Consider the following 13,243-nt stretch of genomic DNA (forward strand, 5'->3'; position numbering starts at 1 on the left):
TCACACACCCGTCACCACCTAAATGCGTGCTGATACATATCAGAGGAATCAGAACAGCAACGTAAAGATAGTCATCCACTATACTAACCCAAATAAAGAGAAAAAAAGGGGGGGGTAGAGAAAAGAATATTAGAAAGAGGTAAAGAAAGAACGCAGCGCCACTGCACGCGCCCCACGGCGAATAAAGCACGCAGGACTGAAAGACCCGCTATCGGGGTCAAGGCGTGTAAGACATAAGATATGTGCAATCAATATCGTGGAAGCAGGGAAGTCATCCGTTTCCCTACCAGCTAACACTCCACGGAAGACACGCACAGACACAGCGTCCCGATAAAGGGATACAAAAGAGCCATAGAACTGAAAGAAAAAGGAACAGTAAAGAGACCCCATCCCTCCCACTCCACCCTGCACCCCTGCAGAAGGCTACGGCCTACCCCCCCCAGCAGCGTGCCTGTCGCCCTAATTGGAACCCGAAGTATAGAGAGATCAGAAAGTGAGAAAAGAAAGCACAACAGACAAGAGAAAGGGGGGGGGGGGTCCAGTGGGAGAGGAGATCCGCGATCGAGTCATTCGGCTCCTACCCCCCGCCTTCACACAACTGAAACCCACATCAAAGCGAGATCGACACAACCTCAAATATCAGGAACAGGAAAAGGAATCTGCCATATTGCCGCATCTGCGGGCAGTCCTCATCTCCATCCGTTAACCGTATAGTCCGCCGAGGCAAGTCTGGCTCACCCCTGTCCTCTCCTGATCATGGCTTTAATGCGTAATAGAGTAGTAGGCAGCAAATAGTTCGGCAAGGAGTGGACACAGGATCGAAACAAGTCAGGCCAAGGGTGTAAACCAGAGGATCCCAGTCTCAAACGGCAAAGTAAGCAATGGCTGCGGCAGACCAGACTTTCAAATAGCAACATCAGGAGCAGCAAACAGTCTGGGTGCGGTCCCGCCGCCCAAAAAAGCGAGGTCTCCCCCGCAAGGCAATAGCGGGACCTCACCAAAGCAGTTCGAACCGAACATCCGCCGAGCTCCCCAGTCAGACTGGCATGGACGGGCCCCGACGTGGGGCCCCCACCCATGTCCGCCACAATCAAAGCTTCCTGGAGATTCGGTCCTCAGACATACAGTCTTGTAAATGCACGGTGGCAGCACTCTCCGCAGCAGTCAAGGAAGGCAAAGCAGCACACACTACGAGTCGAGCCGCGTTCATGTGGGACGGTCCAACAGGCATGACGGCAGAACCGCTATCTTGCACAACAGCATCGAAGGCCATGGCCGCACGTAAAGAACATAGGGCGGCAAGGACATCACCAATCGTGGGCTCACGCCCACAGGTCTCGGTCACCGTGTATTTCAGCAATCCAGGTTCGCCGCCCCGAGCAGATCCAGGATTCAGGGCGCTGGCCGCCATCTTGCAAGTGCAGCCGTGACTCTCCGCGCCTCAACTTCTGGACTGGGCTCTCAAGCAAGGCCCACCGCTGGAGTCCCCTCAAGCCCCAGTAATGGCAATCTTGGTGCAGAAAGAAGGGCCACCAAAAACGGGGGCTGCCGGCGCCACCGTCCCACGGACGCCTCCCGCCGAATCCGGGCGAAGGGCTTCAAGATGGCCGGACAAGGCAACAGAGGGGGGACAAGCCCCCTGCACGGTCTACCCCCGTCCGAGGCGAGCCGCGCCCTGCCACCGGGCCCGGTCTGTCGCCACCGGCACAACCGCACAACGGCCTCTTCAGCCGACCCCTCTCCTCCACCAGGGGCCGGCGCCGACACCCCACTCCGGCCGACCGTCACAGGCGAGTCCCCGGCCTGCACGCCGCGGAGGCCCCGGAGCAAGCGAGGGCACAACTCCAGATCCGCGGCACACAGGAGCCCCCGGGACAGACAGTAAGTGCGAGCAGTGTTTCACCTTCCCATTTCTTGCCGAGTGTGTCGCCTCGGGGCAGGATGAAGGTCAGGATATGCTTTCAGGCAGGAAAGTTGGCGGAGCCGAGCTACAGTGCGGCCATCACGGTCGCGAGCTTGGCTCCTCCCCCTATGGAACCATTGTTGGTCCCTTGACTGAGTTGAATTCCTTAATACACTTTTAAGCTGTACTTCCTGATCAGAGAGGAAAAACTTTTTATGTTATCATGGAATGGTAATGATAAATAGTCCTTACTGGTGAAGTTGGATTTAACATTACAGTTTTAGAAATGCCACTTTAAGAAAGTACACATCCTCTAGGCAGCCACAAACACAAGAAGGTGAGGCTCATCTGCATTCTGATGGGTCTTCCCAGGCAGGGTAGCATTGGAGGAGCTGACACTTACAGTTCAATAGGTAGTGTCCTGTCCACACACAAAGCACTGATTTATTCCCCACGGTTATCCTGGCAGACAGGACTGGGTTGAAAGGGTTCCTTGTGCACTTCAGAGAGTTCTTTTGAGTCACCCCCTACATTAAAGTCACTTTTGGATACAAGTACTGGGTCTCTGACCCCCCTGAAACTTCTGGATCTTTAACTGAACCTCTGTCAGAAGGACTGCTGTGCTGCTTAAAGCACTCCATTGGAGTGCTTTTCTGGAAGGACTACCCTGCTGCTCCCTGACTCTGCTGGAAGGACTCGGTCTACCCTCCAAGTGAGCTCCGAGGGCTTGTTGGCTTGCCTATTGTTCTTCTGAAGTCTCCCGGACGCAAAAGACTTCTACAATTCTGCTGGTGCTGATGTACTCTGCCTACTGTGTGTCCTACCTTTGCCTGAGGTGCCCCCTCCAAGTTCTAGTACCACAGTGGTTTTCATCAAAAACCAACCCATTATATCGACTGCATGAGAAATTCCCCTTCATTGTTCTTCGACGCAGAGGCTGCCGGACAACAGCTGTTATTCAGCCTGCGCGGCTTGACGACGATGCTGTGCGCAGCTTGACGACACATTGCATTCACTTCAACAGAGCACGACACGGCCCCCCTTTGCATTCAACAGTGACGCAGTAGAGACTCTATGCCGACCAAAGCTCCATCCGAGGTATTGCTTCACTGGGACCTAACTGTGTCCTGTAACCAGCCTGGCATTTATCGTGTCGGCCTGAACTTTGGATTTGCTCTGGCCCCCGCGACCTCAAGTAACCTTTTGACCGCTAGTGACTTCTAATCACTATTTTTTTAATTTCATCTTTAAACATTCATATCTCGACTAATCGTTATTGGAATTATGTCATTTTGGCTCTTTTGCTCAGATAAACATTCTCTGTTTTCTAAACATTTGTAGTGTCGTTTAGTGGTGTATTCTTTGTATTACTGTGTGAGTGTGTGTGTGTGTGTTTATGTATGTGTGTAATTTGCACAAATACTTTACACAACGCCTTTGTAGATAAGCCTGACTGCTGTGTGCCAAGCTACCAGAGGGTGAGCACAGGTTATCTTACTGTGTATCTAGCTTACCCTGACTATAGTGGTGGTGGTTCTTGCCTAACCTGGGTGTAAACCTCAGCCAACCAGGAATTCCATTTGTAACACTTTTTAAAATATATTCTGGTTTGTCTCAATGGTAGCGAGAGGAAAGAAAAATTAAGATTTCTTTTTCAAGGGGCTTAAGACTTAGAACCATTTAAATACATGTTTGTTGACATGCTGGTTCACATATTCGAGAGGTGCCACCAGTAATGCAGATATTCTTGATATTGGTGACCTGAACTAGCATTAGTCCTAAATCTGAGGTCCTCCAAGATGAGCGCAGGCAGTTACTCGAGTGCCGAGCATCAGCACCTAGGTCTTCTCTGAGTTAAGTTTCAAATCCTTTCCAGACCTCCAGGCTGCAGTTTTGAAAGGTTGAGGTAAAATTGCACCCATTGCCATCCAGAAAAAACAGCATGTTGTTGTTGCCACTCATCAAAATAAAAAAGGCATTTGCAATGCAATAGGTCTCGCATTTGCAAGTATTTGAGTTATTGGCATTGTAAATGACAATGCCTTTTATTTTTGTGTTTTGAAAACCTGCAAGCGGTGCATACACACGCACTTTGTCCTTGTAGTCGTTGCTTGCGAGAAGCGTGGCTGGCAGTAACTGCACCTCTTTTGGTACTCTGAAAGCTGTAATTGAAGCTTACCGAGTAACAACACATGTAACAGGTGGTGTCCTCATGGGAGATTGTAAAATGAGAGAAGGTGGTGCTAAGGAGAGACTGCTGAGCCTATTGACCAATAAAAAGGCACTGATTCCAAAGGACAATGACACAAGCCAATGAAAAATATGGGCGGAGCTTCAAGTTCATACCTAATACAGCATGTCTCGCAGAGCAGCGCATGTGCTGCCCAGGCTCGAGCTAAACATTTGAACACAAAAGACTTAATCAAAATACATGTTTGATGTCTGCCAGTATCTTTTAGATTCAATACTAATCATAATATTTGGGGCTGACAAGACTTGCAAAGTGTGTCTACTTGTAAAAAGTGGATACTCAGTTGTTGATATCTCACTTCATAAAAACTTCAAATTTTGCCAAAAAAGGGGAATGAGGCAGAGCGAGATGAACAGGTTTCTCCTAGATTACACAATGTGGCCAAGTGAAAAAGGTTGAATTTGACCGGCCTTCTCAACCAGGTTTATACTCTGGATTTTTTTACAGATACATTTTGTAAAATCAGCTGAGTCCAATAAATTTAATGGGCTCCCAACGCCAGAGCAATTTGCAATTCCCTTCCTCAGAAATTAAGATAAGAAAGCAATACTATAGTTAGAATTGGCTGCAGAACTTTCCAGTTATGATAACTCCTAAATAATGAGTGTTCCAGCTTTTGGAGCCTGTTGGAATGAAATTTCACTCGCATGGCCTTATTTAGACTTCTTTTTTTTAAGTTGGAAGTTTATTAAAGTATAAAGAAGCAAAGACAGAAAATGAAGAAACAATCATAAGTTATAAAAAACAAGAAATCTCTCTTACAAAAAAAGTAAAGTTGATAAATAAGAAATCTATACATAAAATATGGTAAACGATAATACTCATGAACATAAGGTAATTGAGGTATAACCTGTAGAATATAACACATAAGTGATATGAAAAAGTAAATGCAATTAAGAAATGCAATCACGGTGGTTTTTGGACTTCAACATTACGAACTTGAGTGGTAGGTGGGATCTGGGCAATTCTGGATAAATACTCAGTGAGGGGAATCCATAGAAGATCGCGTTTAATTGCGAGGGAAATGGGGGAAACAAAATTAGTGTCCAGACGATGATTAAAACAAACTGCATTCCACCAAGCATTGAAAGAGACATCATTAGCTTGTTTCCAGTGAGATGTAATATGGTGGAAGGCAACGGCTATCAGAAGGTCAATTAATTTATGCTTATGGGACGAAGTGGCAAAAATAGGAGAAAGAGAACCTAGAAAAATGTTAACAATGGAAAAGGAAAAACAAAAATTGAAAATCTTTTTGAACTGGGACCACACTTGTTGCCAAAAACGGAAAATAGGAGGACAATCAAACAACATGTGTTTCAAATCTGCTGAAGAGCAGGGACAGGACCAACAAGTGGAGGGCGTGTCTGAGGAAAACGATGACAGAAGTAATGGAGTGAATAATGTGCGATTATAAACAAAAAATAAAGTTTGGGTAGTGTTGGCAGCTCTGGAGGTACTATGAATTTTTGACCAAATTTTATCCCATAAAGTGAAGGACCAGACTTGAGCTAAATCTTTTTCCCAAGCCAACTCAATCCTAGATTTGATACGATCAGTAGAGGATTGAATAGATTTATAGAGAAAAGAGGCAGAAGGGGATTGATCAATTGCATTGGAAACAGGAAGATATGCTGTAGGAATAGAATTCGTAGTAGGTAGTGAAGAAAGGTATTGGATGAGAGAGGGAATCAGTGACAGATAACGTGCACGAGAAGAGGAGGGTAACGAGAATTGTTTTTGGAGGTCTTGAAAAGGAAGAGGTTGATTATCCACAAGAAGTTGAAAGATCCATTTTAGACCAAGAGAGTGCCATGTTTTCCAATATAATGAGCGATTGCGAATTTGGAGGAGTTTATTATGCCAAATAGGTTGAATATGGGTGGAGGAGGCAGATGGATAAGAGGACGACAGGTACTGTTGAAGAAGAGAACGAGAACGGGAGATAATGGGGGAGCGAAGAGACGTAACATTAGAAGTGAAAGAAAGAATCTCATTAAAATCAAAAGGATGAAGGAAAGAAGATTCTAGCTTTAGCCAAAGAGGGGGATAAAAGGGGAGGTCCGAAGAGAGCCAACGCAAAGCTTGTTTTAATGAAAAAGCGGTATGATAAGATTTGAAATTTGGAAATTTAACCCCTCCTAATGATTTATCTTTTTTCAAGGTAGAAAGAGCTATTCGAGATTTCTTACCTTTCCACAAAAATGTTTGCAAAATAGAGTCTATCGACTTGAAGTAATAGTCCGGAATATGAATGGGAATCATGGAAATAGAGTAAAGTACTAGAGGTGCCAACATCATTTTAATGGAGTCAAGACGTCCCCACCAAGAAAGGAAGAGAGGGTTCCATCGAGTAATAGCCGCATTAAGTTTAACAGAAAGAGAATCGAAATTGAACTTTATAGTATCTAAGAGACGGGGAGCAAACCAAACACCTAAGTATTTAATCTTGGAAGGCTGCCAAGAAAAGCCAGAATCGTGAAAGAGATGTTTTTGACAAAGAGGGTTTAAGGGTAAGATTTCACATTTATCAATATTAAGACGGTATCCAGAAACTTTAGAGAAGGAGGAGACTTGATTTAAAAAGAAAGGTAAAGTGGATTGTCGGTCAGAACAATATAACAAAATATCATCAGCGTAAACTGATAGTTTAACTTGTTGTTCGGTGCCGTAACGAAAACCAGAAATACTATCATCAAGTCTGATCTTAGTCAGAAAAGGTTCTAAAGCTAAAACAAACAAAAGAGGGGACAAGGGGCAACCTTGACGCACACCCCGTTGAAGGGGAAAATAATCGGAAGTCATACCGTTCGCAAAAATTGAAGCATGGGGGCTAGAATAAAGTAATGAAATAAGAGAAATGAATTTAGGAGAGAAACGATCCAACGAAGAGCTTGAAACATAAAGTCCCATCCTATTCTATCAAAAGCCTTTTCGGCGTCAAGAGAGATGGCAGCCAAAGGATAAGAAAGGGAGGGAGCTTTACTCAAAATATTAAAGAAAACTCGGGAGTTATCGGACGAAAAACGACCTTTGACAAAACCTGATTGTTCTGGGCCAATAATATTTGGTAGTAGGGGGTCCAATCGAAGAGCTAAGATTTTGGCGAAAATTTTATAATCTGTATTTACAAGAGAAATGGGGCGATAGTTTTTACATAAGGTATGGTCCTTATCTGGTTTAGGAATTAAACAAATGAGTGCTTCCTGAAAGGTTCCCCGAGAAGAACCAGAATCAACAAAAGATTGAAATAATAGAAGTAGTTTAGGAAGGAGAAGGGAGGAAAAATGATTATAAAATTCAATAATGAAACCGTCAGGCCCAGGCGCCTTACCACGACGAAGGACAGAAACAGCATGAGAAATTTCAGAGAGAGAAATATCCGAATCAAGGGAATGAAAATCAACATGAGATGAGGGAGGGGGAGGAATGTCTTGAAAATACGTAAGGAGATCAGCGGGATCAGGACTGGATTCAGGAGTATATAAAGTTTGATAGAACGAAACAAATTGATTTAATATGTCTTTATCTTTAAACAGAGAAATTCCCGCCGGTCCTTGTAGAGAATCAATCTTTGTTTTCTCCCGTCGAATTTTAAGATAATTAGCTAATAATTTGCCCATTTTGTTTTGACCTCCATAATAACGAGAGTTACATTTAAGGAGAGAATAAGAGGCTGCATTAGTGGTAAATTTGTTAAAATCGAATTTGGCTGAGATGAGCTCTCGAAGGGAAGATTCAGAGTTAGAGGTATAATAAGCATATTCTAACTGCTTAATTTTATCTAGAAGTTGAGTGGACTTAGAAATCGACTTCTTTTTCTTTTGAGATACAAAATTAATGACAAATCCCCTAACAGCTGCCTTAAAAGAGTCCCACACCATGACAATGGAAGAATCAGGAAGATGATTAAGTGTGAAAAATTCAGTGGCAAAAACTGTGAATTGGGTGCAAAAATCAGAATCAAGGAGTAAAGAATTATTAAATCTCCAGCGTCCTGAGTGAGGAGAGAAGGGGATAAGGTCAATATCAACAAAAACGGGAGCATGGTCTGAAATCAAAATAGAACCAATGTCTGAGTGAAGGGCAAGTTGAGCTAGGGATTTGCTAAGAAATAGGTAATCAATACGGGATTGGGAATGATGGGCGGGAGAGTAAAAAGTGTATTCTCTAAGGTCGGGATTACATAGTCTCCAAATGTCAACTAGAGCGTTATTTTGAATAGATGTAGTAAATTGGGAGTGCATTTTGGAGGAAACAAATTTAACTTTAGAGTTTCTATCTAAAATGGGATCAAGAACTTGATTGCAATCACCACCTAAAATAACATATTGTACATCAAGCATAACAAGTTTTTCAGAGATAGCAGGCCAAAACAATTTATCAACTCCTGTGGGAGCATAAACATTAAAAATAACAATTGGTATCTTGTCTATAAGAAGATTTACAAGAACCCAACGACCATTAACGTCACATTCTTGTGATACAACAGAAACGGTTAACTTTTTGTGACACAATATAACTGAACCATTTTTCTTACCTAAGGCAGGAGAATGGAAAACATGTCCCACCCAACAACGTTTGAGTTTTACAACCTCCTTTTCCGAAAGATGGGATTCTTGAAGGAGGGCTACATCAGCTTTAAGCCTAGCCAAATGTGTCAGAACTCGTTGACGTTTAATGGGGTTATTTAACCCCTTAACATTCCAAGTGACTACTCGGAATAGAAATCAAAAGTAGAATGATATGGAAAAGAAGATAGAATATAAAAGGTACATTGGAAGGAGAAGAGAATGGTAGTAGGAAAGTAGAGATAGAGTAAGTAAGAGAAATAAATCATGAGAATAGATTGAGAATACAGTGAGAAAAGAGTAGAGAGAGAAGATAGAAAAAGAGAATAGTAAAGAGGACAGAGCAATATAAAAAGAACATAGAAACATACCAATGAATACAGAACGAAGACGAAGACGAATGGGGGGTGACGACGCCAGAAGATGACGACATCGACAACGGAACACACGCCACCGAACACCGGAGAACCAGCAGAGAACTGGATTGAGGGGATGCATGGATACACCGGGATGTAGAAAGGGGTAGATCATCTATATGAAGACAAAAAAGAAGAAAAATATTAGAGAAACATACGAAATATAAAATTTAAAAAACCAAAAAGAAAAAATACTAGAATAAGATATCAATCAGCAGGGACTAAAGAACAAAAATATGACACAGTAGGAGAACGGAAAGGCAAACAATTCCTTCATGCGCGACTAAACAGCTCTAGCAGTGTCCATGACGTCGGTCTCCTGCTGACGAAGAAACTCTTGAAGGACCTGTGGATCATCGAAAGTTGTCGTCTTATCTTTATAGGTCACCTTGAAGAGACAAGGGTGAAGCAGTCCATATCTTGCATTCAGAGCTCGTAGTTGCGGTCTCAAGTCAAGGAATTGTTTTCGACGATCAGCTGTCACTTTAGCCACATCCTGAGATAGGTAAAGACGATGACCTTCCCACATAACCTGTTTTTTAGCTTTTGCTGCTGAAAGAACCTGCAGGAGATCAGTATATTGTAAGAACAGCATGATGACTCCTCTGGGTTTGTTGGAAACTTAAGGACCAAGTCTATGAGCATGTTGTATATTAAGTGAAGAAGAAGGAGGAAGATCCAGAATTTTTGGTAGAAAGGTTTGAAAGAATGCAGTTGGATTGGACCCCTCTAAGTTCCGGAAGACCATAAAGGCGTAGGTTATTTCTGCGATTACGATTTTCCAACTCCTCAGTCTGCCTCCTCAGGAAAGAAACATCTTTTTCCAGAAGTGAAATCCTAGAGCTTGAGGTTTGAAGAGCCTCCGTGGCCTGTTCCACCAAAAGAACACGCGATTCAAGAGTAGACCATTTATCGTGTAGAAATTGCAAAGTTTTAGTAGTCTCAGCCATGAAGGGTTTAAGCGCACGAATTTCCTCAAGAATAAGATCCATAGAAGCAGAATGTGAAGATGAGCCTGGGGAAGGTGGGTCTTTTTTGAGGCGCTTTGTTGAGGCAGGTTGCAAAAGTTTACTTGAGGGATTATTTTTTGAAATTGCCCCAGGAGTTAAGTCCGGCTTATGAGAAGCAGGATCATCCATGGTTGGAGTCGTGGAATCAGAGTCTGAGGAATGACGCGGTTTGAGCGTTGAAGCAGTAAGCTTGAGGGTACGCAATTTCCCCATGTAAAAAATATGAGGAAAAATATTAGTGCCACCACAGACCACAAGACAAAGTCAATAGGAATGGTATTCCAGGAAGAAACAGAGTGGCACGGCACTGTGTAATGCGTAGAAGAAGTGCGCCAAACAGAAATAGTGAAGCTGAAGAGATGTCGGATTAGTCACTATATCAGCTGTGAAAAATACAGTTCCTCCTCAGGAAAACCTTCAAATATGATGTGCAGAAAGCGAACACTGGAGCAAATCAACATACATTGCGTGTAAGCACAAGCACAAGGACAGTTGTGTCGATGATTCGCAGGTTCCCCAATATGGTAAGGTGACCAAAGAAACAATGGTCAGTATGAAGGTTGCTGTAGCATCACTGCGCAAAAAGAAATATTTTAGTAATCCAGGAAGCGTAGCACATAGTGAAATGTGGTTGAAAAAAGCGCCAACCAGGATTTCTTAAGTGAAGAGACAAGGCGGAGGTGCTGAGAATGGCGCCTGCACGTTAAAATATGAAGAGATTATCAGCTGCTACTGAGGAGGCATTTCGCTTAGAGTATTAGGCTGGTGAGGGAGGTAGAAGCGAAAAAGAGCCTTGAAGATGAAGGAATGAGGCCAGCATGAGGCAGCTATCGCTCAGGAAAGCGTTGCGTGAAAAAAAAAAGAAAATGGCGGCCGCCGAAAAAGCGGACCGCGTCACAGCGAGAAAAAGTACATATCGCCGGGATTAGGAGCCAAGGAGCAGAGCGCTTTGCTCACCTCATGCTCCCACACCAGATGCGACGTTTGTCTTCTGGGAAAATCCGGTGAGAGCGGAGAAATCTGCCGGCATCGGCGCTCGGTCAGCGGAGCTCCGACGCTAAGCCGCCATCTTGTGCGGCGCTCAAGCCACGCCCCCTTATTTAGACTTCTAGTAAATTCACAGTGTGTCACTTCATATCTTTTGATTTGTCCCCTTTAGAACAAGACAGTCATGCAAGCCCGTTGGGCTTCTCATGCATTATGTAATTGAGACCCATCTTTCAGGGTGACTGGTTTTGTATAAACAAGCTTTGAGAGATTAGTAGAGGTGGCAGCATTATTTTTAGTGGAAGTATAATTTCTGCCTATCTCTCTTTATGGGAGAGTTGCTGTTTTGCCTCTACTGTTAAAAGGTCTACCTTGTCCTCCTTCATCGGGTCCTTTGTAACATCTGTGTGGGATATGGGTGAAGATGGTGTGTTAACACTCGCCTTACGAGGTAGGAGGGTTGTGGAGATTGTGTTGTGTTTTACTCTGCAGCGTCTGAAATATATTGTGGTACTTCTTTACATGGATGGCCGAACAAATGGAGATTGGGCGCCTGATTACGAGTAGGCCGCTTAATTCCGACCTGTGCATAAAGCCATGTTTACGCATCGATAAGAATGAAAATGTATTTAACATATCCAATAATTATCGGATGTGTTAAATACCTCAATAGGTCAAACCTGCTGAAATTTAACAGGGGAAATGTGTACGGTATTCACCGTACCATGTGGATTTTAGTGCATTAAACATAAAAATCTGCATGTTATTCCCCACAAGCTTGTGATTGGCCCTATTTATTGCACCCAATAAATATTGTTTTTATTAGGTGAGCTAAATAGCACCTACAGTCTTAATCCGGGCCTTGGAGGCTACACACATACTTGGCCCTGGAACCTTTCCACTGCCTCATATTGCTGGCAAAAGGCTAGCATCATGCTTGTGGAGAAGGACATAAAGGAATGGTGGTTGATGTAATGCCTAGACCTGTTCTAACACAGTGTGCATTGTTAATTCATGCACGAGCAGAGTTAATTAAACTGTGTCTTAGACGGTCATACTTTTAAATGGTTTGCATATAAAAGCCCATTTTTGCCAAAGTTTAATGGGGCAGCGCAAATAGACGATCCACAGTTGACCTAATTCTATTAATATCCTCCCTGAAAGTCCTAGTTAAGGAACCAAGTCAAGACATCAATTAGACAAGCGTTGTAGAAAACAAAATTATACAGATGGAAATGCAGATAGAGACTCAATTTGAATGGTCAGTGAAGGTCCTGAAATAATATAGAGAGGGCAAAGAGGAAAGAATGGGTGAGTGATGAGTCAGTTTCCTTTTTTAACATCTTAAACTTCACAGAGAAACTTTGTGTAGATGGTGCAGAATCTAAGGACACTTTATCATAGTATACTGAAGAGACATCACTTAAAGCTCAATGTCAACTTAAGCAAACACCGTTGGGGGAGAAATCTGATGATAAAAAAAGTAGTGGCGAAGTAGTAATGCTAAACCCTGCAAGAAGACTCTGGCATCTCAAACCCGCGGACTATTCAGCATGAAGGAACTGGAAAATTTGATTCAACTCGAATACAGAAATGTGAGTTTCTACCACTTAGAAGCCAATTGTCGTTAAAGGTATTTTGCATTCTTGGCAGATCTCGTAGGTGTAATAAAAAAGAAAATACAAATATTATAAATGTTGTGAATTTGAATTTCCTCGAGAATTGATTAAAGAGAACTTTTGACTAGACATGGAGAACTACATAGCTAAGTGACATTGATCCATCCAAGAATATGGTCGGTGGTACCGGTAGTCTCTGCACCACAGACCTCATTAAATGGATAGGAAATAAATAACTTTGATTTCTTTTCTCCAAGTCAATGGAATTTAGTGGAAGGTCGTGAGGGACATAATTGTTTGAGAGTCACATTCTAATCGTCTTGCAGTGAAGCCCCATTTCCCATCTGCTGCAATGATAATGAATGTGCCATTGCAATCTCTAGGTTGTTGCAACGGGACATGATACTGGCACTTTGATGTTGGGAAAGATCCTATCCAGTGATATTTCTCACATATGGCCATGTCCGCAGAGGAGTACCGGTTGGA

General features: G+C 43.2%; 1 protein-coding gene across 3 annotated transcripts in view; it reads left to right on the top strand.

Annotated features, from left to right (window-relative positions):
- Positions 1-13,243, top strand: part of MRRF (mitochondrial ribosome recycling factor) — a 150,935-nt gene that overhangs the window by 122,126 nt on the left and 15,566 nt on the right. The window lies entirely within an intron of this gene.

The sequence above is a fragment of the Lissotriton vulgaris genome, chromosome 5 (genome assembly GCF_964263255.1).
Source record: "Lissotriton vulgaris chromosome 5, aLisVul1.2, whole genome shotgun sequence".
Taxonomy (NCBI): domain Eukaryota; kingdom Metazoa; phylum Chordata; class Amphibia; order Caudata; family Salamandridae; genus Lissotriton; species Lissotriton vulgaris.